General features: G+C 33.4%; 1 protein-coding gene across 1 annotated transcript in view; it reads right to left on the minus strand.

Moving 5' to 3' along the window:
* LOC114879613 (neurotrimin-like) overlaps positions 1 to 24,801 on the minus strand; it is a 538,060-nt gene that overhangs the window by 280,264 nt on the left and 232,995 nt on the right. The gene's annotated exons all lie outside the window — the stretch shown is intronic.

Below are 24,801 nucleotides of genomic sequence, written 5' to 3' on the forward strand. Positions count from 1 at the left end.
CGAAAGCTAAAAAGTTTGTTTTCTACTTTATTAGTATCATAATAATATTGACAAGAGAACATACCGAGATGTTAATCGCCGATTTTGATGAAACTTATGTATGTACATACATACATATGTATGATGTAATTCTCGTAAAAATATTTCACGCATATTTTTTTATATTGCTAATCGTCCATGTTAAAGGGATGAAAACTAGCATCAAAATTGGGAATGCGAAACATATTTTGACGAATATCTGGACAATTGTTGAAGACAGAGAAATTGTATGAATTGATGAAATTAATATTTTTCAAAAATGAATTCGATGATACAAATTGATTTGTAAATGTATACCTACGAAAATAATTTTCTAAAAAATAATTTTGTCAAGACAATGGAGTTCCTTTCCTCCTCTTCTCGTAACAATTTTGTTCTCTTTAAAATCAATAAAAGGTTCGTATAATTATTATAACTATAGCATGTAAAATCATTACTTATACAATATATGTAGATATACATAAGTACATTGTAAATAAAATTTCATGTATTAGAAAATGATATAGGTATAATAAAGAAATAGCCTAAAATGAAAATGAAATAAAGTTTAAAATTAAAAGTACATTTTTACTACGTCAATAATTCATGATCCAAATTTTAAGAATATTGATGAAATGTTTATGCAGTCATTTTCGTTAAATTTTAAACGTTAAACTGATATGCTATAAACGCTATTTTTGCAGTATTTTTATAGTATCAAATTATGTTAGGTTTTCTATGTTTCAAAACTCACCATTTGATATGACGCAGCATAATGATTTATTTAACCCTTTAAGAACCTTTGCTTTTAATGTTATGGAAAGTAACAATATTAATTGTAAACATCAAAATGATATAATTACAAAAATGTTAATTATAAACAAACAAAAGTAAATTATAAGACATAAAACTGACAGCGGCATGTGGAAAAAATTATGAAAATATAGTTTCAGTTTGAAACCACTTGTTCTCAAAGGTTAAGTTAGTCATCCATCGTAACGCTTAATATTTTTTAGTTAGGGTCAAAGATTTTTTGTTATACTTAATACATTTTCATATACAGAATGTTCGATTAATTAAATTCCAAGTAATTTTTTAAAAACCTGTAAGTTTGATTTTTTTAAGAACAAAATACTGTTTCGTAATGTGTAATAAATAAAATTTGTAACGTGCCACAGAAAATGTAAAAGCAGTTCAGAATTTTTAAACAGAACATTAAGTAAACTTTTAAATTTATTTGAAATATTCTTAGCAGTAAGACAAACTTTAGCACTTTTATAACATTTAATGTAATATGCCCATTGGAAAAATAATTGTATTTAAATAGAACTGTTCATTTACTATACTAAAAATATTTAAAACAATTTTGATTGATTTCCTTTAGTAATAAAACGAATACGGTATTTCCAGCAGCATTCGTGAAGTTACAGAAGTGCAAACTTGACAACTTTCTATGAAAGTTAGAAGTTAGGAAATTGTAAAGTTAGAAAGATCAACTAGCTATAACGAGGTATTTTTAAACGAGATTCAAATATAGATATACGATAGAAGTATAAGGAAAATGCAGAAACAGTTGATTAAGCGTTTCTTTCAAAATGTACATTTATCTGCATACCATTTTGTAAACACATTTTATAGTTTATTCTTAAAAGTAATTTTTGAATGTAAAATGTCAAATTAATATGAATATAAATTCCTAAATCACAAATCGATATTGTTAATGAAAATTGTAATTTTTGGTGTATTTTTGGAGGTCTTATTGCTAGTCCTGTACATTCATTTTCATTTTTAAACATATTAATTGCACGTACACAGTTTCTCTTCATCAATTATGGAAAGTAGGATAATGTATGCAATGATTGACACCTGAACAGTAGCCCTACCGACATTTGATGTACACTTATTCTTAAAATGAAAATGACGTTGAAAAATTAATAAATAATAGATATATTAGCCGAAGTAATTATTGTTTATCTCGACAAAAGTCTACATATATTTGGACAAGAATACTTTAATAATTTTTATGGATTAAGAATGTGAGAATGCAACTTACGAACTAGAAAGAATAGGTAAATTTTAGGCAGCTTCAACACCAAAAATATAACCATTGTCGCTTCTCATTCGCCACTCGAGTTGCGTGAAAGCAAGTAGGAACTGAGAGTCGCCTCTCGAGAGCAAAGAATTAAAATAAAAAATCTAAAATTCGTCATTTTAACGGGTTTGGTAGCTAACTGAAAAATTTAGAAATTACATTTAAAAGAATCAAATGTATTTGATGAATCTATATTTCACAATAAAATAGGATGAAAATTAATTTGTGGAGAGAGACAAGTAAAATGAAACAATTATTACAGTTAAAGAACATTGGCTGTAACTTTTCTTATAAGAGAAGTAAACAATTGAAATTCTGTGTAACATTAATGAACACATAGTAATTTTATAATTTTACAAACAACAAATGTTAACCCACGGATGGCGAACCATGGAGAGAGCGACAATTTTAATTTAATTTCGTATTTCATATTTTCATTTTTTAAATTTTACACTGTTCTTTTAAAAACTATTCTTCTAATATATCCTTTTGTTTAAAAATTATATATATACCTTTAGTTTAATATGTTTGTACGTATGTATTTATAAGTTTGACCCCGCTGTTCAGTTGAGAAAAATGAACCAAATGCGTGAATTTATAAGCACTATCCTATTTAAAAAAAATATATATATTTAACAAAATAACATTTAACGTGTAATGTTATGAATCCTCGATAAAATTAAGAATACCAAAAATTACTGTCATGCCAAAAGTAGTATAATTTCTAGAATAGTTTTTGTTAATAAGATTTAATTTTCAATAAAAAAATTATAATTCAATTGTTATTGCTAGTCGAGTAAAACTTTGAAGTTGTAAATTTAGAATTCAAAAACTTTGTCTTTTAATCTCGAAATGATGGTGCATATAAAATGCTTTCAAGGATAGCGAATCTTCGTGTATGTATACCTCATAAACCTAGATTATATTCGAACTTTCGAAATTATGTTTTCTTTGTGTAGATACATGTATATATCCCATGATATACATATATTCCATTATGCATAAACTAATCAAATCAATACTGGAAACGTTTTAAGTATTTTTAACTATAAAATGATGACATTGAAGTCTGAAACGTACAACGATGCTGGAATTGTACTGTTAAATGGAAGTCTTTTTCAGTCTTGACACCAATCTTGACTTCATCCTGATAAATTCACCTTCACTCTTTGAAAGATAAAAAGATTCTTAAAAAAGAAGCTTCAAACATTCGTTTTGCTTCTCTTTATTTTTGAATGAATATACTGGCATTGAAGACATCATCAAAGATGCGAAATGAGATAATTAGAGAGAGTAGAATTTCTTCATTTTTTTATTTCATCACTTTTTTCTCTTTTTCGCCTAAACTGGACACGATTCCGATAACTTGAGTGCCTTGATTTGACTATGATTTGTGATAGTTTTTTAATTTTTTTATGCAATGCATAAAACATGCTTGCATGCATTTGTGTAAGAAATATTCATTTATGGGTTTAGTATGTAGGTTACGATATTAAATTTTTATAGGTTTAGTACAAAGGTTGAGTACTAAATATAAAATTATATAGGTTTATATAACTATAAATTATATAGGTTATAGATTAAGTATAAAGTTATATAATTTTATATAATTTATACATATAAATTTAGATTTAGGCTTATTGTCTGAAGAAAAATGTATCCATTCATGTAGTTATAATTTTATGTGGATACTCTTAATTGCTTTATAAGTTACTCATTGTTAAGAAATGTTCAATTTTACATATACTTTTCTAAGGAGATCTCTATACTTCTGTATCTTCTATTTTTCAGAAAGCTCTCTTTCCTTATTTCCTTTCTTCTAGCACCAATCACAATATTTTTCCACGAGTAATTTCACGTTTCATACATCAGTAAACAATATCATCTTTTCACAAATAATTGTGCTTATTAATTAATTTCCATTTTTTGAAATTGGTTAGGTAATTAATTTCAAGTTTTTCCAGAAAAAAGGGATTGAAAGAAGTGTGTAAATCAATTTAATCAGAAATTTTAGTCGAAGATTCGAATCGTCGTCAATACATTGTTCTAGGTCTCAGGAGAATGCCTCGAATGCCTGGTTCGTCGTAACCGTCGGTATTACGAATAATTAATACGGCGGTTTGTTTGCACGAGCAATCACAGGGCAGCTCGTGCACACAAGTTCCCCAGGCTCTTCCAGAACCACCCCCCCTGCTTCTCCACTTCGGCTATTGACTTCGAGACGTGGGATTCGCTTCGCATTCTCCAGCGTTAACCTTACCCTGAATAACCGCGCATTAGAGCCGACGGCAGACACGCGTCTGAAATCGTGGCTCCGATTACGATGAGATCTTTGGGTAATTACGGATTCTTAATAGGCGAGAACATCAAGCGGAAAGCACGCTCTAATAGACAATCCTCAAACTCGGCAACGAAGCAGAATATCACGCTATAGCTTCATAGCTTTCACTAAAAGTTATAAACACGCATGTATAATCAAAAGTTAAGTAATCAGAAGTGGATAAATATGCAGATTATTGATTCCATCTCCGATTACATTGACTTTCGGATATGTTATATACATATATATATTTTTTATTTTTGAAGTTGCATCAACCCGAAAGAGTCATTAGCAACCACGCAAAAAAAAAAAAAAAACATAAGTACAGACATAAGGTGACACAAGGTAACCGTTAAACATGATTATACCGCATTAAACCAAAACTTAAATTGCATGAAGAAGATTTACATGTTTCAAAAAATTAAGCAGTTTTTTACATGATTCGAAGGTTCTAATAAGCTCTTTGGTGTCTTCATTCACTTGAAATAGTCTTCTTTCGCTCACATACACTGGACACGACGAGATAATGTGGTGAATCGAGTTCCTTAAGTTACAATTGTTACGTATTGAAGGATCCTCTTTTTTGATCAGATGTATGTACATGGGAAAAATTGGTATGGTCAATTCGTACTCTTGTTAGTATGGTTTGCTGCTTCCTATTGAACAAGAAGGCGGGGCTTCTTTCAAACATATCATTCCTGATACAGTGTATGTAAGTAGTGCGAGAGTTTTTCCAGGCAGTGTTCCAATGATTTTTAATAGCTTTGTAGAAAGATGCTACAATTTCCTTGTGGAAAGCTGATATTCTTATATTTTGACGCTGCTGATTTGCAGCCTCTTTAGCGATTTAGTCCGCTCTCTCGTTCCCGCTTATTCCTAGGTGGGACGGAACCCATCCAATAAGGATCTCTGCAGCTTTATTATTAGATAAAATTACATTATATGTGTCAATGATTTGTTTGATGATTGGATTTCCTGAGTTGAGAGTTCCTAAAGCTGAAAGAGTACTCATGGAATCTGTGTAAATAACGTATTTGTTATCTTTGTTGTTGACTTCATCTATGAATTTCAGTGCTCCCAATACTGCATATGCCTCACAGGAAAAAATTGAGAAAATGTCTGGAAGTTTCTACCGCCTATCTCCGTCAGAATTCACCATTCCGCAACCAGTTCTATGCTTGGTTTTGGACCCATCTGTATAGATTTTTATATAGTCAGAATATCGGCTGGCGCTTTCCAGAAATAAGGATTTAAGACGGTCTTGGTTTTCATTTTTCTTTGGAGTAAGATTGAAGATTATTTGTCTTGGAATCTTCAAAAACCAGGGTGGTGTCTTAAACTCTTCACATGAAAGGGTGTCAACTATTGACGTATTTAACTCTTTTAATATGTGGAGGATACGGATGTTAATTGGTTTCGGTAATTTGGTTTTCCAGTTTAAGAGATCAATAAATTTGTTTGAAAAGAGGATCTTTTTCGTTGGGTTAAGCAGGGATGCAGCACTAGTTAAGGCGTACGAGAGTGTAAGTTGCATCCTTCTGTAGTAGAGCGGAACAAGATTTGCGTTACTTAGCAAGCTGTGAATAGAACTAGTGCAAAAAGCTCCAGTTGCTATTCTTGCAGCACTGGTGTTAATTGTATCTAGCTTCTTAATTGTAACCGCACTCGCAGAGCTATACATCATTGACCCGTAATCAATTTTAGATCTGATTAGGGCTTTGTACGTAGTAATGAGAACTTGAAAGTCTGCTCAAGCTATTGCTTTCAAAATATTAAGGCTCCTAGTGCAGCTATCTTTTAGCTTCTTGACATGTGGTATCTACGTAAGCCTGCTGTCGAAAGTTAGGCCAAGAATTTTAATTTGGTTGGTTATTAAAAGGATATGATTTCCTAGTCGTAAAGTTGGATCATCCTGCTCCAAAAAACTTCTATTAAAAACAATAACTTTCGATTTAAATTCGGAGAATTTAAAGCCCGTTTTAGCTGATTTGATTTAAGGTTTCTTGCATGATACCTTCTGATGTTTTGATATTTTTGCCAGAAACGAATAGATTAAAATCATCAGCAAACAGTTTTCAGCAAGAATCATCTGTTTTGCCGTAGAGCTAACCGTTTGTATGTGTTAGTTTGTCATACTTCTCAATGTAAGGAGTAACTAACTTTAATTGTTAATATCTTTTAAACAATTAGCCGTCTGCCCGCAAAAGGGGGTATAGGCATGTTCAGGGTGACGAGCTCTACAAGGTAGCAAAGTTTCATTAATAAGTGAGCGTAACACTTGGGTAGTTCCCCTCGTTAGTCCAGTAAATCCGTTTCATTGGATTTTTCTGGTCGAGTAGGCTTCTCCCACCACTAACTAGACTTCTCCCACCACTAACTAGGCTTTCCCCACTACTAACTAGGCTTCCCCCACCACTAACTAGGTTTCCGAACAGACTTGTCCGGACGCATTTCTTTAGTCAAGTGATATAACTTGTACTCTCGATTTCCAAAGCTCAACTGTACTAGTCCGAACACTTTTCTATGCGCTAAACGGTTTAGTAGTAAGTAGTTACTCGCCACTCGACTAAATTACTAGCCATGTCTGAACCAGCCTTCAGCGAGCTACAGCGCGTTCACACAGACAGACAAGAGGAAGTCACAGGATGAGTGCAACCTCATCCAAAACTCGGATGAGAAACCCTGTAGGTATACACGAAATAAAGTTCAAACTTAACAGAATGCAACAATAGCGAACGTTTTACTTATCTAACGCAAAAAGACTAATTGAAAGTGAACGGTTATATTTGTCAGCAGTCATCAAAAGCACCAGAAAATGTGGGATGGGATTTGCACCATTTCGCGTTGTAAAATACGGATACATGCGTGGTTGCAGTAAGTTTCGCACGGCTACCACGAAAAAATATACAGACGAACTGCAGGAAGCCAAATGCTATTGGCACGCGATATTTACGCGTTTCTTGGGTTGCTCTCCCCAAACGCGGATAATTAAGATGTAAAATGTAATTTTGAGAAATATTATTTGTCAATTACAATGCCAAGTAATATTCTATAAAAATTTTAAAAATAAATATCTTCGAATATGGAAGAAATATTAGATATATAAAATTGAAAAATCCAGCATGAAAGATTACGTATCGTAATAATTACAGTAGAAAAATTATGCTGAGAACAATTTTTAATTGCACGAGAGACGTGTAATAAATGTCCATCAGTTATAAAAAGCAATTATTTTCTAAAGTTTTCCAATTTATTCGTTTCGATAAACTCCGTAGTTATAATTACGAAAGTGCCATCAAACACAATACATCGTTCTGATGCATCATTGAAGCAATTTGTTGCGAAATTGTTCCTATTAGCAGTATTCTGCTTGTGATTGTTTGTTTGTTAAATAATAAAAAAAATCACATTTGATACAATGAAAATGTAATAAAAATTGGTTCTTTTTCTTATAATCTTTTTCCATGGTAAGATGGTATTTGTAGCTAAGACGAACATTTTTACAGTAATCCCTCCATCTGCGCGGTAGATATTTGTACGTTCTACAAAAATAGCGCGCAAACCGAAACCGATATTATGCTTTTATTAATGTGCATTTGCGACAGGAACAAATTAAGATTTCCGGACGCGGGGTTATCAGACCTTCGATAAAGGTTGAAAAATTGAAATTTATTTCAAGTAAAATTAAATATCATTTAATTGTAAAAAAACGCAACAATAAAAAAATTTTATTGAATATTTGTTGACACAGTAAATGAAGAACCACCGCAAAGTGGTGCCCAATGCTTAGCCCCTCTTAGACCTGCCCTTAATCCGGCACTGTGTAGGAACTGTGTGCATTATCTGATAAATAAATCAATTTACTAAACTTCATGCTTTTACTGTGACGTATACAAAGCACCGTAAAAATTATTGAACATATATTTGATATTAATCAGGATCAATGTATTAAGTCACGCACTTGGAATTCATAACAATAATATATTTGTAACTGTTCGAGAAATGTGATTTTGAATTATGTTTTGGTATGGCTGGTAGTGAGACTGAACGTGTGATAAGACTGGTATAGTGTGATTGGATCTCTGTACTTTTTAAATGTATCTTGTGTATAACCGTTACGAAAGCCGAAGCAAAAAGCATCATGGATCACGAAGCATGTGTTCTATTCTATTATACTTTATATTACAGTTTTCTTTATTAGTGTGTTAAGTTTCTTTCTTTGTCTTTAATAAATAAGTATATATATATAATCAGTTAATTAAGTCTTTAATTCATCTAATTCTAACAGTAACCATAAATACATAGTACCGTGGTCATCCTTTATTCCTGAATATAATTTACTTCTATTTCAGTTACTACTTGCGACATAGCGTTCATTCCGTCTGCATTGCATTGTTCTGCTCATTGAATATGTAGCAACCATTCATGCTTGCACGCTATCCTTTGACTTAATATTACGTATTACCTGTAACCGTTCGCTTAAGAATCGCTATTTTGAATGTTCAAACATTATTCGTGACAATGAATACTTCATTTAAGCTTCTTTGCGAATGGGAACACACTAAAACATTCTTCAAACGTTTGTCGTGTGCCCAAGAAGAAATTCTTTCGGTATACTTGGCACTCGATTTCAGGTCGATAAGGTTATGTTCGTGAAAACTGGATCCCATTTCGGTATATGTATTCAGTGCAGTATAGAATCGATGAGAGAGCAGTATGTTACCATTTGGCAAACTTGCCTGGCTTTTGTAAAATCAAACTGATAATCCGATAGGGCAGATGCGATTGAGCATGCGGGCATTTTGTTTGCTAACAAAATGTTACAAACAGCAATACCTTTAGCTAGAGTGGAGCTGAGAAAAATTTACACATCGTATTTATTGGCGAGCTTTAACGAAAGATATTCCTTATAAACGATAAAAAGTTTATGTTTCTTCAGTTGCTATGTTAGGTGAGATTGCTTTGGAATGATTGTTTCAACCATTTTGCTACTAATGGATAAAAGCGACTGTAGTCGTTCACGAGGCGGCTATTTAATAGAAGTACATACTATGCTACTCTTTTCAACTGGATTGTCTTACAGAACATTTGGAAACATTCGAGCAAAATAATACAATGGTCGAGAAATTAATTGACAATTTTTATATTTCTTATTGGTAGAAATAACAATTGGTAAAATTGTGTTCTTTATACATCATTTCTGGTTTTCAATACGTACTGTATGAAGAAACGTCTGCTTTGCAATTTTGTAATTCTGAAATTTTAGAATCTTAGAATTTTGCAGTTTTGAAATTGTTGAACTTTGAAATCGTTGAACTTTGAAATTTTTGAATTATGGAATTATGGAATTGTAAAATTTTAGAATTTATAAATCTTAAAATCCTTACACCTGAAGGTTTTAGAATAGTGAGGAGGCCAGTCTTCATTTTGCGGGAGGGCTACCCTGGACCAAACCTAATTTCGCTAATGGGTATATGTAATCGAAAAATCAAGCTTGTTTCAGCTTATTATATACATATTTTTTCATTATTTCTAATAATTTAAAATTCAAATAATAAGAGTGACACATATATCAACATGTATAATTTCATATTTCTGCTTTATAATATCACTGATCCCATATTATTTATTTTAACAAATTAAAATGAATCATACCGTTTCAATTTTGTTCCAGTTCTTTCAAAAATATGTTCTTTGCTATATTCTGGCTTAACTTTCGGATTGTATTATGCTTTCATAATAACCCTTGAAATATGAACGACTTTAATGTATGTAATAAACGTATCAGTTTTCGAGTCGTTTGTAAAAAATATTATGAGACATTTATTAAGCAGCGTAATCTGATGTATCTTTTGAGAGTGAATGTAGTTGTTAATTGAATTAAATGTAGGTTCAAGTATCACGCAATATAAACTCAGCAAAGGGAAGATTACGGTGAATTATGAATGCGATATTAACATAACATGATATTCTAATGACGATTTAATATTGGAATACACAATGTTTATATACCTATTATGAATAATAATATGGAGTATCCTATAGAATTTTCTTTTTTTGATCATTTTTTTTATCTCTGCTGGTAGATTATTGTACGAAATGAATGTAAACAAAAAAAATTACATATATACATATATATATACAGGGTGTTCGACAATAGATGGGAGATTATTTAAGGGGTGATTCTAGGGATCAAAATAAGACAAAAATCAAGAATGACGAAATAGCGTTTGCGGCTTTCTTTTCCAGTAATTAACGTTTAAAAATTCGAATAAAAAGCGCCTAAAACCTGCAATCTGCCTAACACCGACGACTGAACATCAGGTCAGCAGGGGTAGGTACAGTCATAACCAAGAAGAGAAAGCCGAATACTGCAGTAGGGGAGACCGGGAACAAAAGTAACACCTTATGAAAGTAACACCCAAACCCCCCCCCCCCCTTCGGTCCACATGTAATGTCCTCAGGAAGATTTATCACTATAGTGGGAGGCACAGTCATACCCCCTGCCTTTATAGTCAGTCGACGCCGGGTTGCCGCCTGAACTGCTTTTGTTAACCTAATATTTGTGATTTGATAGCCACCAAGTAAGTTTTTCTCCTTTTAAGTTTTTTATAATAATCGATAGGCAATGCCGAGATTCTGAGGCAAACAGCTGTCTATGTATTCTTAAATAGTGCATTAACCTAACCAGATCTTCGATTTAGATACCGTCGATATACTTTCCAAATTATTAATTTTCAAACTTAAAAAACGTGGTTCGGGACAAAAGTAACACGTTGTCTCGGGGACGAAAGTAACACGTTTTAGCGCACGAAATGTAAGGGTTGGTCTCATGAAGACTGTACTGAAGGTGAGCAAACTTATCTGTGCCGTAATGGTATTTCATAAGTTGTTTGTAGACTTTATAACCGTGTTTTATGTAAGCTGTTAAAAGTTAAAACTTGTCTTTGGGATAAGTTTTGATAACAACTTAACAAAGTTCCTATAATATTATATGTATAATTTATTCAGAGGCTATATTGATTGTTGCAATAAAGATAAAACTTTGTATAACATGTGTTGCATTGGTATCTAATTCCTTATGTCATGTCTACGGACAACGTTCATGGCTGCCTAATATATTGCTCACATGGAACTTGAACCAGTGTGCATTTATAGAGGAATATATGGGCTACATGTAAGTATAACTTTTTTCAAATTCACTCTTAACACTCACTGGTAATAAAGCCAAACATGAAAAATGTTACTTTTGTCCCCGGTCTCCCCTACCGAGAAACAGAATAGCACGAGGTAAGTTTTTACTATTCAATGATTCTTGGTTATGACTGTACCGACCCCTGCTGACCTGACGATCGGTCGTCGGTGCTGAGCGGATTGCAGGTTTCTGGCGCTTTTTACTCGAATTTTTAAACGTTAATAACTGGAAACCAAAGCCGTAAACGCTATTTCGTTATTCTTGATTTTCGTTTTATTTTGATCCCTAGAATCACCCCTTAAAATATTGCCCACCTGTTGTCGAACACCCTGTATATTATTCTTTTTACAATTCATCACAATTGTTGGTATTTGACAACAGTGAAATCTGTTAGCGGGTCATGGTCCCTCACACAGGTCTTTCCTCAGTTTCACTTGCTCAATAATTTATCACCGATCTAGTCAGTGCCCTTACGAATCACACGCTAAAGACGTGGAAATATTCCTGAGAGTCATCTCCTCCTAGATTATATTTTTACACGATCATTTGAAGGATTGTAAATAGTTTGCCGGACCTCGTATCCACGAATTATTATTACAAGTGCTGACAATGAAAAACACGAGCGAGTGAAAATAAAAGCGACACCGTTTACGTGCGTATCTCGTAATTCGTTTAATCTCAAATTCAAATACCGTCGTTGTTATAATCTATCTTATATGAGAGCTGTAACTTTATTTTTCTAACAAGGGAGCATCGGGGACTGATGCACTCCGATTTTGATGAAACTTTGCATAAATATTTATTAGACCTGTTTATGAAGATAACTGTACTTCGTTGGTGCCGGTTTTTCACTTTGAGGGAGATATCAACCCTTTTATCCAAACTGCCCTTTGTATATACGTGCTTATAAATCGTAAACAACCAAAGATATCAAAAAATAGTTGAAATAAAAGTTATATCGTTTCTTTATAAGAGTTTTTGATATGAAAAACTCTTACTCTACATTTTCAGCTTATTTTCATATGTAGATTAACCGCCTTTTCAATTGTACTACTACACCGTAGTACTCTGTATATTGTAGAAAGTCTATAAAATAAATGTACTTCATCATATGATGATGAAATTAATCTTGCAATTATGAAAATGACATGTAAAACGAATGGAAAAATGGTTCTTATCAAAAATCTTATCAACGTTGCAAGTATAAGTTGAGTGAGCGGTCAATACAGACAGATAAAAAAACTTAAATCAAAAATTCCATCGGAATAATTAAAACAACTATGCACTATAATACATCGTTGAATTCATAATAAATAGGCGTTTTTATTGATTGAAAAAAAAAAGTTTTTCAAAACGGAAGGGGAGGGGGAATTCAATTTTGCAAAAAGGATGATTTAAAAAACAAAAACTTACACGCAGTTTTATAGACCTCAAGAAACGGTATAACTTTTATTTCAACTATTTTTTGATATCTTTTGTTGTTTACAATTTATAAGCACGTATATAGAAAGGGCGGTTCGGATAAAAGGGTTGATGTCTCCCTCAAAGTGAAAAACGGGCACCAACGAATTACAGTTATCTTCATAAACAGGTCTAATAAATATTTACGCAAAGTTTCATAAAAATCGGAGAGTATCAGTCCCCGATGTTCCCTTGTAAGATTACCCGCCGCACTACATCGTGACACCGTCAGCTGTTTACCTGGGTTTTTTCGATCTCTAACGACTGTCTGTACGAAATATCTACTGTTTCTATGAGTCGAATTCCAACAATCTATTTCTGGAAATTTTTTGTCAATATCAAATCAATTTCGAATAACTACTGCGTTCATGCTCTTTCCAACGTACTGAATAAATACTGTGATATATTTTATTTTTTTAAATGCGTCTTATAATCTTGTTAACGTCCCATTTTCCACCTTTGATAATCCCCAATGCTCAAACTCACTCCTTGAAAATTAATTCAGGTCACCGTGTTTCGAGAGTTCCTTGAAACACTGATTCACGGACACCACCAAAAAGGTAACAAAAAGACGATTATATGTGTTAGGTGAGCGTTGCGAACGAGGCCTAAGAGAGCGAAAAAGCGCGAGTGCCGCGCGCATGTATGTGAGTGAGTGGGGACAGTAATTAAGCAGAGAGTCGGCAAGAGACAGGCCTCGTGTACGTAGAGACGTAAGACTAGTGTACTAATAAAGTTATTGAAAACGGAAAGATTTTGGTCATCCCACGAAAATCTAACAATATCTTATATACTAAATTTTATAATATTCAACAATTAAAAATTATATTATTTTTTTTCTAAATTACTTTTAATATTACTATTGTCAAAATTAAGATTTGGAGAATTCCTATTTCAGGAAACAGTGTTATACGTATATTTTTTAATCAGAAATTCAACATATATAAATGATACTTCTTTAGCAAAAATGTTTTGGGGTGTAAATTGGACCGTTTACGACTCAAAATGATTAACTGTACCTTAAAAATTTTTTTTAATTGTAATGTCAATTAATGCTTGGACGGCGGACCATCCAGAGAGTCATAATTTTAATCTAATTTTGTATTTCATATTATTTTAATTTTCTAAATTTTACGCTGCTCGTTTAAAAATTATTCTTTGAATATGTAAAAACCTTTCGTTTAAAAATTAAACTTTAGTTTAATACCTTAGTATAAGTTTTGTAAGTTTGGGTCATGACTGACCCAGGCTGCGCCGTTCAAGGGTTACATAGTAATCATGAAAAATAATATTTGAGATGATTAATGCAAGTTTAGAAATATAAAACGTTATTTCTAATCAACAGATTAATTATATTGAATATATTTACTCTGAAAAATAATATACTCTGAAGTACATTTTAAGAAAGTCACCCTCCTCCCTCTCATTGTGTGAATACTGCCAATAAGCATGAACTACTAATCACATTCTAGCAGACTGTAAAATCATGGAAAACACCAAAAATCAACTCCAAGCTCCTAGCAACTTCAATTAAATATTTAAAACAAGAAAATTTTCCAGAAGCAATTGAAGTCGTATACAGATTAAAGCTCTTTTATGAAATAAACATAGATCAATTACGTACTATGGTCGCTGATAATAACCAAAGAGATAATTATGCAATCTTAACCCTTTCGACTCAACTTTTATCCAATTGAATTTTACCTTTTTTTATTGTCTAAATAAAGATTATCCTGCACGTTGCTATGTTATTTATTGCCATAGGATATTTGACCCTATTATGGAGCCTATATAATAATGTGTATTATATCATGCTGCATTAATCTTTTTGCTGAATTGACCCAGGCTGTACTGTTCAACAGTTAATAAGTATAGGTATGTACTTGCTGTATTAACCAAACTTGCTTTGAATATAAATTACATGGACAACAATCAATTTAGTATGATAAAAACTCTAATTTAAGTAAACTCTGATAAAACTATCATTGGGAAAGTATTTTTATTTACTGACAGACAGTATCATGTACTGTACCTTCAATTAAAGTGTATACATGTTATTATGTTTTTAATATGTTTGATAGCTTATTAAAATTGGTTTATTAAAGTTGGTTTATTAAAATTAATAAGATTAAAAATTTTGTATATGTATAGCTATCTACCTGATCACAACTGCATCAATAAGTGAACCAGATTTAAGGCAGTTTCCCCTCCTTCGAATTCCTTTGTTTCGTTTTTCAAGTACCTTGTTCTTGCTCTGATGTCCACAAAAGGTACAGTATCTCTTTTGTAGAAGAAAATCATAAGCAGTTTATAAAGAAAAAAACACCGATAATGGTCGGACAGTAGGTTACTAACAAGCGAGGTGCTTGGACCATCTTTTCAAGATTTTCATGAAACTTTGCAGGTTTGCAAAAAGGTAAAAATAAAAGACACGTATCTTTTCTTATCGGCAGATACTTAAATCTAATGGAAGAAATCTTTCTTTAAAAATTTGAACCCTTCAGGCTACCTTGGAAATTATAAGATGCAGTGATAGACAAAAGAACGGACATAAAGAATTATATAATTGTTACTTATATCACTTTTTTGGAACAATTTTCATCTAAAATCTGCGATAGTTGCTTTGTGCTATATCTATGTGCAATTGCAATATATGTTCTATAAATGATTGCTTCAATCCTTTCAACAATACTGAAACATATGTTAGCGTCAGCACGCGTGCAAGAGTTGACACGTGGCAGGGTCAATGCATTTGGGGCTTTGATCTGTTTTTCAAGGATTTTCACCGACTTCTCAGGGTTCTTTGGGCTATCGATACCCCGAGCTATAGTCTGTCATCGGACTTGGACCGGCGCGGCAGTAGTTGATACTCGAGGCGCGGCGAATTCTAAAAGTCGCGGATGTTTTGTTTATGAATCGGCGATAGAGGATTCGATCGCCGATCTTCGAAGGAACGCGCGTGTGGCCGATCACCCGAAGTCATGGTGCTGCATGGCATGTGTAAGCACATAAGGTTGATCTGGAAGAATCTGGCCACAGAGTGGAGAAGATCTTGCATCTTCTGGTAAGAGGACCATGAGGAACGGCATGGCACTTACCTCAGAACCGTCCGGGTGAATCTATCGAACTAAATCTAATACATATACGACTCAATTAATATTTTTAACCCTTTGTGGCATGATATTTGCATTATCATATCTATATTTTTCGTTTATTTGACTATATACTACTATCTCTGATTGGCAACTATGATAATAAACAACATAGCAATCTTCAGGATAATCTTTATTTAGGTGGTAAAAAAAAAGCAATATAAAAAGAACCAAATTAAAAAAAAACTCGAATCGAAAGGATTTAAATGTTCATGTATTTTAAAATTCACTTGTAAAATCGGCACAAAATCAATTTAAATGACTATCGTGACATTCTTCATTTGTTTCAAGTAATAGGAGACGATATTTCTGTAAAATAGAATATGGAAATACAAGTTTTCGAATGTGTATCAATACTTTGATCCAAGCGTAAAATATTTATAAAATTGATTTTTATACGTGAGGGCAGTCTTTTGTATTATTTGCTACTTGAACAAAATTCAACAAAACTCTGCTTAAATATCTTACAGACCCAACCCAACTAACAGATCCTTAAAATACTACATGTACTATCAAAATCACATCCGGTCTCTAAAGAAAATAATGAAGAAAAATTTCGCAAAAATTCCTGTTCGGAACGCAACAGTACTCTATAGAATATTTAGTTATTAAAATATACATATATGGGAAAGGTTGAAGTGAATAGGTGAGTTTTATACGTATTTTTCGCTATGTTTTGTTAGTTTGGTATTTTAACGAAAATAGCTTAGCACTGAAGTTGATATTCTATAAAAAATTCAGACGGGTCCTTTATATTCCATACCTCAGACAACTTATTTAACAATTACTAATATAGCGTAACAGTTTTTAAGGCTGCAACCAATATAAAGTATTAAATATTTCATTTACCTATCGATATTAAATATGATTTGTAACGTGGTGACACGAGTGCCTCCCGGTTACAATTGCCAAGATCCCTTGGCTTTCGCTCACAACGCATCTGCCCCCGTAACACCCCTTTCCCTAACCTTCTTCCCTCTTCCACCCGCCGGTATCGGGCCGATAGAGGCGACGAAAGGACACGACAAAAGAACCCTCCACGGAAGGAGCGTCCCGCGGTCTCAGAACCCAGAACCCAGAACCCAGCAACCCAACATCGACGAACCTCCGGCAGCCCTATCGATCCCGATAACCGGCCAATCATAAATCGATAGATCCCTCGCCACAATTAGCGCCCGTTCCAGCAGAAAGTCCCAATCCTCGACTTGTATCCCCTCCCCAAAATGCCCTGCGCCGTCGCTACGAAAACGACGAGCCGGTAATTAGCATCTTGAATGCGAAGGCAAAGAATCAAAGTTTGTAAGCGAGGGCGAATAGTAATTGCGATTTTCGAGACTGTGTGTGAATGTGTGAGTACGGGGGACGACGTATCGGTAAGCCTTTATATTACTATTGTAAAATCTGCCCGTGTACGACCACCTTCTACGTCCGCGCAATTGTAAACCGCGATATTACGTACCCCTTTCTCCCACCCCTAACGATCCCCTTTTCTCGTTTACCCTTTCGATCGCGTAACGTAAAGAACCTTCCTCGAACCTTCCACCCCGAGATTCCCAGCCCTAGAGTTTCCCTTCCGTACGTACTCCCCCGCGTAGTGTGTGACGGCCGGCTACGGTCGAGCCGCGAGCCCCTCTCTTGTGTACAGAACCCCCGCATTTCCCTTTTCCAATTGCCACGCGAAAGTGACTGGCGCCTAACGAATTTTGGAGATTATATATAAAGAGACATTGTATAGAGTGCACTCCGGCAAAAGAGTCACAGATTAAACAATTTGATTTCTTTTTATTAATTGTAAAAGTTAGAAACTGTATACCTTATACTGCAAAACAACTTGCTCTATATTTCGTTCAAATCGAACTCAATCAAATCAGTAATATTGGAAGACTGATACAGAGAGAATTTTCTTCTCAATATCAGTTTCATTTAATTTATTAATTTAATAGGACGCTTAATTAACCCGATTAATTCCATTTTAAATAAATGAAAGATGTTGATAATATTTCTCCTTAACCTTAGCAGGTTCGAATTTCTATATGTTTATTGCTACGCGGTTTCGACGAGGCAATCGTCCTAAGGAAGGTTGACTTCTTATTATTTGAATCGAACTAATTATAGCCTCCTTTGTGTGTCCCGCCTGGGATTATTTCCAAGTGGTACGCACTGACGAGGTACACAAATTCGGTATGTTAACGGTCAAACTATTCAAAACTATCAGAAAGAAAATGGAAATAGCTCTTAGCTACGGTCGAATTATTGAAAATAATTCGGACGTAACACTGTAATATATTTTAATTAATTAAATTAAGAACTTTAGTTCATTATCTCGTACGCTTAATGAGTGATTCAGTATTCTTTAATACTATTTAAAACTTTGATTCCATTAATGCCGTTGCAATTATTTTCAATACAATTAATTATAGATTTTTAGAACAGAATTCAAAAAATTAAATCCCCTCTGCATTTCACCAATTTTGGAAGTCATATCTAAAAAACAGAATCTTCATAGTGAATAAATAAATGATAAGTTCTTTATGAAGTACATCATGGTAATTTCAATCAAAAAGATGGAAATTACACTTTTTGAAATTTTTTAATTTAAAAGAAAAATGATTGGTAAAGTCCTAAAATATGATGTTGGAAATAAAAGCAAAAAATAAATAAAAATGTCACTTGCATCACCACTAGCATAACTAGGATTATTTCTGGAGCGGGCCAAGTGTTTTAGAAATTTAGAAATTTTTGAGTTCCGAACATCTAAAATTTTTGACTTTTGGAATTTTGTACCTCTGAAGTTACGAATTTTGGAACTTTGAAATTTTTCAATTATGAAGTTTTTAAATTTTAAAATTCTAAAAGTTTAGTGTTCTAAATTCTGGAATTTCGAAGTTTTAGAATTCTCTAAATCTGAGCTTTTAGAATTTTGAAAAAGTAAAATTTTAGAATCTGCATTCTAGGGTTTCGGAACCTTTGAATTTAAAAATTTCGAAACTTTAAAATTACGAAATTACGAAACTTTTGAATTCTAAAATATTTTTGAAATATTGAAATGAACTTGAAGCTGTTGCTATTAATACATTCTGTGATTCAAGTAAAATTTTAGAAAATTAAACAACGGAATTGTGAAGCGTAACAGTTTGCACATTATCCGAAGTCGGCTGGAAATTTTAAAATTTCATTAAAGAGTTGAAATTACTTCCCGCAGAAGCGGTAGTGAGATAGAAACGCCCCTGACCTAACCGTCGCGTATTTTTACGACTCTAAACCTAATTGAAGTTGGAGCCCTCGAAATTTGTCGGGGTTCGTAAGATTAGCACCGAGAGAATTTTTACTGTATTAAATACATAATCGTATCGTTTAAAGTTTCCTCGTTTCTCATTTTTCATTTCTCAATGGTACATCGTGACTTGCAAAATCTCGACATTCGTATAACAGAAAATTGTCAGTGACGTAGTATGCACCTTTTCTCCTGCTTTGATTTTGTTGACAAATTGTAACGTACATGAATCTGATATGTATAATCAAGCAGATTACAATTAATAGTAAATAATAAATTGGTACGATAAAGATACATTGGCTTAACTAGGTAATGGCCGGGGGGTTTTCCCCACCCCCTCACACTGTAGACTAGTTTCCTTACTATATATAATCATAAGATTTAAAAATTTTAGAACTTCTATAATTAAAAGACTCCAGAATTCAAAAATTTGGAAATTCTACAACTTCAAGTTGTATTTAGTGAATATTTCGATTAAAAGAAGTATACCATCTCCAAGCTTCTGTCCTCACTGTTGAATGTACATATTGTCTTCAACAATGCTCTCCTTAATGCCGATTATTATAATTTTAAAACTCTCACTGACTCGCTCAGTGCCCTTCTCTACCTCCAAGGTTTAAAGGTGGATGTAACAACAAACCTTTACATTCTTGAAATTAAAAAAAAATACTTTGAATTTAAACAAAAACCCTCTAACGACAGCTCTATAGAGTTTTTTTTGGATTCCCTCACACACAGGTATTGAGGACAATGACGAAGCTAACGATTTAGCTAAATTAGGTACCACAGAGCAAAGTGAAAACTGAATCCACATCCCTTTTACCGACTATCGAGAATCTTTTAAAAGAGAATGCAACTCGAGTACCAAGGAATTCATTCAGCGGCAGGGACAAACAAAGGCAAAAGAATTCTTTCGGTATTATCTTGGAAACAGTGTTCAGCCATGGTTATCAAACAAAAATCTTCCACGCAAAGTTATAGTTATGATTAATCGATGTAGATCAGACCATTCTAACAAAGGATTTCAGAATTTAAAGATTCCAGATTTTCAAAATTTCAGAATCCCAAGATTGCAGATTACCAAAACATTGGTAATGGAATTAATCTCTTCAAGAACACTGACACATGTGTGTACGTTTAATTTGTTTTAAATTAAAATTATTCTATTTTTTTTCTTGCATATTTATTGCTTTTCCGAGTTTGTTTTACTTACTGAATTGCTGTCAATATCAAATAAAAAAAAGTAGTCAAGTGAAGAATTGAATCATCTTTCTCACTTTAAAAAATTCGTCTCTGAATAGATTAAAGGGTATAGCAGGATAAAATGGTCAAAAGTGCCCTTGAGCCGATTTTATTCAGCAATGCACCATTTTATAGCTTATAATAAAAAACTATTTTACATACATCAAGTTTCAACCCTGTATCTCAACCGGGAGGGTAGTTATAGGATAAGAAAGAAAAAGTGGTTTTTGCCATATTTTCCCTATTTAATGGCATTCAAAAAATCTGAAAAAATTCTAGAATATTTTAGCCATGTTTCTTTATTATTGTGAATTTTTTCAGATTTTTCGGTTGCAAATCCTAGGCGTGGAAAATCAAAAACGCAAGAAATAGTCGAAAAATGGAGATTTCGGGTAGAAGCTTTCAAGACATTAGATTTTCATTTTTATAGTAGTTCGATATTAGCATGACTGGTGTCCTCAATTTTTTTCAGATTTTTTGAATACCATTAAATAGGAAAAATATGGCAGAAACCATTTTTTTTACTGACCCTGTAACTACCTTCCCGGTTGAGATACAAGGCTGAAACTTGGTGTACAATGGATTTTTATTATAAGCTATAAAATGGTGCATTGTTGAATAAAATCGGCTCAAGGGCACTTTTGACCATCTTATTCTACTATACCCTTTCAGAATTAAAAAATTGCAAAACTTCGTATCTAAAATTTCTGAATTTTCTAGAGACCTGACTCACCCCAGAATAAAATCCTACTTACACTAATGTAAAAGTGTTGTTGTCTTCGTTTTTGAAACTTCCTCGATTGTTATATTACTTGAGGAATATATTTTCTAAGCGTCGAATTTCGGCAAGTTTCGACGTGTAAACGAACTGTTAATAGAGAAAGTTACGTTTTCAATGCATTTAAGATAAGATGCTTAAAAGCCTACTGCATAGCAATATATTACCTTAAGAACAATTAAGTGACTTTTGATTACTTTAGAAATTGATGTAGTTACCCTAACAACAGAGTCTTCTTCAGAAGAAAATTGAGGTGACACGAACGTGTCGAATAGCTAATAATGTGATCAAAATTAACTTTCTAGTTGCAAGTACATCAATTACCATTTTAAGGCAGTGATTAACTTTCAAGTATTTACACAAGATATACTTCAGGGGGCGCGTTACTTTCACGTGACTCCTTTCCTGTTATTATTGCGCGAACAAATATAGTTTCGATCCGAGGTCCTTTCACAACAATTTTAACTTTGATAATTACTTTATCAAACTAATTGAATTCGTATCGACGTGACCCGATACAATGCCGCTTCAAATTTCAAAGAACACCGCAGAGAAGCGAGTGCGCCGGTGGAAAACGTTAATTTTACCGCAGGCATCGTGTCGATTATTGAAAGTGGAGTTCTTTGTGCCAGTAAAGTGGCACTCGCTTTTATTTTCCTTTTTTCCCCCAGACCGGGTATCAGCAGCGGTCAGCATACCTCGACATTTTCATTTCCGGCGAGATGTCGTTGGCTGCGAACGTAAAAATAATGCATCGATTCTAGACCGGTGTGCTTACCCGCACGTGCACACCCATAAAGCAAATCTTACGAGTTTTTATTGGGTAAAAATTATTCCTACTGCGAGAACGATTCTATCCACCAAACTGTACCGCGTATCCTTGCGACGGAAGAGGGGTCGGATAAAAGGGTTAGTGAAACGAAAGGGTCGTCTCGCGAAGGGGGGGAGGGTGCTTAAATTCTACAGGAAGAAGAAGAAAAATATAAGGAATAAAAAGGAATAAAAAGGAATAAACGGATAAAAGTGTTAGTGGGGGCAAGGAAGAAGGGGTCAGGATCCACTTAACAAACTGCTGAACTCACACCCGATGGGATTTTATTTCTACTTAAATGGAGTTGCTGAGATACGCATTGGATACGAATTCTTGCGGAATTCTTGCTCTCGAATTTATTTGTACTGTTTATTGTGGCTTCTATCGATTTGTACTATCTCCTTTCTTTTCTGTTCGCTTGATCTTTGTAAAGTTTCTTTTGGAGATTATTGTAGCGGAATTGTTCAGTAATATACAGCATGCAAGGGAAAAAATTTTCTGTCGTCCGCTGTCTGTACAAATCAAATTTTTTCCGCTAAATAAGTTTATACACTTTTAACCCTTTAGACCCGAGTATTTTATATTCGGATTTTATTTTTTACTTTTTATTGCTTAAATTAAGATTGTCGTTACTATTGTTAGGCGAGAACCTCTGCTAGCTTGACTAGCAGAGATAACACCCTGCATTCCCTATTCCCACGGTACGGCAGCCCAGAAACTGATGACACATAGAAACGTAAGAATCCGACGATTATTATTGCTTAATAATAGTTAGTTCTTGTGCGAGATTTGAACCATTGTCCGAAATTCAATTATTAATTTAATAAAACGAACGCGTGTGGAAGTGATACCGTGTAGTTTTACTTGCCTTCCTGAGTTGCGACGTAACACTATGCTGTTTATTGTCAACAGTTTCCAATTAAACATAATAGCATACAGTCAAAATAGATAAAAAAAAGTTTAATATAATGCACATATCTGACAAATATTATCTTACAGACGGTCAGAGACATTTACTGGGACGAGATCGCAAAATAAGTCAGTAAACGGAACCTTGATATCTGAGGTAGGCATTTCCTTTGTAGCTTCTCTTGCAAGGGAATCCACTATTTTGTTACTAATAATTCTAGAGTGGGCTGGCGTCCAAATGAATTTGATAAAATTTTGATTATTATTGTTAGAAGCAAAGATAGCATATTTAGTTTTAATTTCGAAAAGATGGCTATTAATGCTAAAATGAAAGATTGGTTTTTGTAAAAATTTAATTATGCTAAGAGAGTCGGTAGCAATAAGCAAAGAACGATGTCCAAAAGTTGCCAAAATTTGCCACTTTTCATATAAATGTATGAAATTAGTCTATCTTTATGTTTTTGGACCTGTTAATTGCGAATATGACACTTAAAATTGACCAAAGTTTGGGGAACTTTGTGAAAATGCATTTTTTTGCATAAAAATCTTGTTTTGGGGGAAGCGTTACCGTATAACATTTTGGACAATTTTTTTTTCTTTTGAAAGAGCGATAAGTCATTTTGATAGGTTTTTTCCGTAGATTACCAATTTGCTTTAACGATAATATAGGTGGGACGCTGAGCAACCGTCTTAACGCGGAGCACCACTGTCGGTACTTCGTCTCCCGCGAAGCTATTATATATTTCGCTTTCTGGCTTGATAAAAAAATCGATGTTGCAACTTTCTCCGAGTGTTTTCTCGAGATAAAAATCTGCTCTATCGCGTGGTATAATTCGATTTTACGCTGGACCTCTACTTTTTCAGATAAATTGAAAAATATCCTAAAAAATTGGTGCCAAATTGGGGTCCCTCCGCGTTCAATGATCGTTTAAACATATTTAAACATTTATAATGTATTAAAGATAGATATTGTTGTATTCAGGAAAGTCTACAGAATCTTTTAGTGTAAATAGAATTTCAATATCTTTTATAATTACGTCAAAAAATTTGTTAACATCTGAAAAATATATTTTTTTTTCAAAATCAAATTTATCAACAACTCTACGTATAGGAGCAAAACAGTTTGCAGATTCGTAATAAACGTACAAAACACTATAAGAATCACCTAGTGGGAATCGGAACACAAATTCACTGTTGGACAATGTTATTACAACTAACCGTCCTTCTGATAAGGAAACTATACTTCTCTACACAATCCAGATTATCAAAATTTGGTGCCAAAAACAAGGAGAAGCTTTCTGACATAGTCTTTTGATAGTTGATCCAATTCATTTTTTTTCTACGACAATCTATTTGTTATTTTGTTGTAAATATGATTAGATTTTTCGGCGTTAATTTTTATATCAATGAGACAGTGATCAGATCCACGAGTATCGTCCAAGATGTCAACATGAGTTTTTTCAACCAAATCCGAAGTGGTGAAGACCAGGTCGATATTGAACTTGCTATTGTTATAATAATCAAAACGTGTAATGGTATCTGAATTATG

This window comes from Osmia bicornis, chromosome 7 (genome assembly GCF_907164935.1).
Source record: "Osmia bicornis bicornis chromosome 7, iOsmBic2.1, whole genome shotgun sequence".
NCBI classification, from domain to species: domain Eukaryota; kingdom Metazoa; phylum Arthropoda; class Insecta; order Hymenoptera; family Megachilidae; genus Osmia; species Osmia bicornis.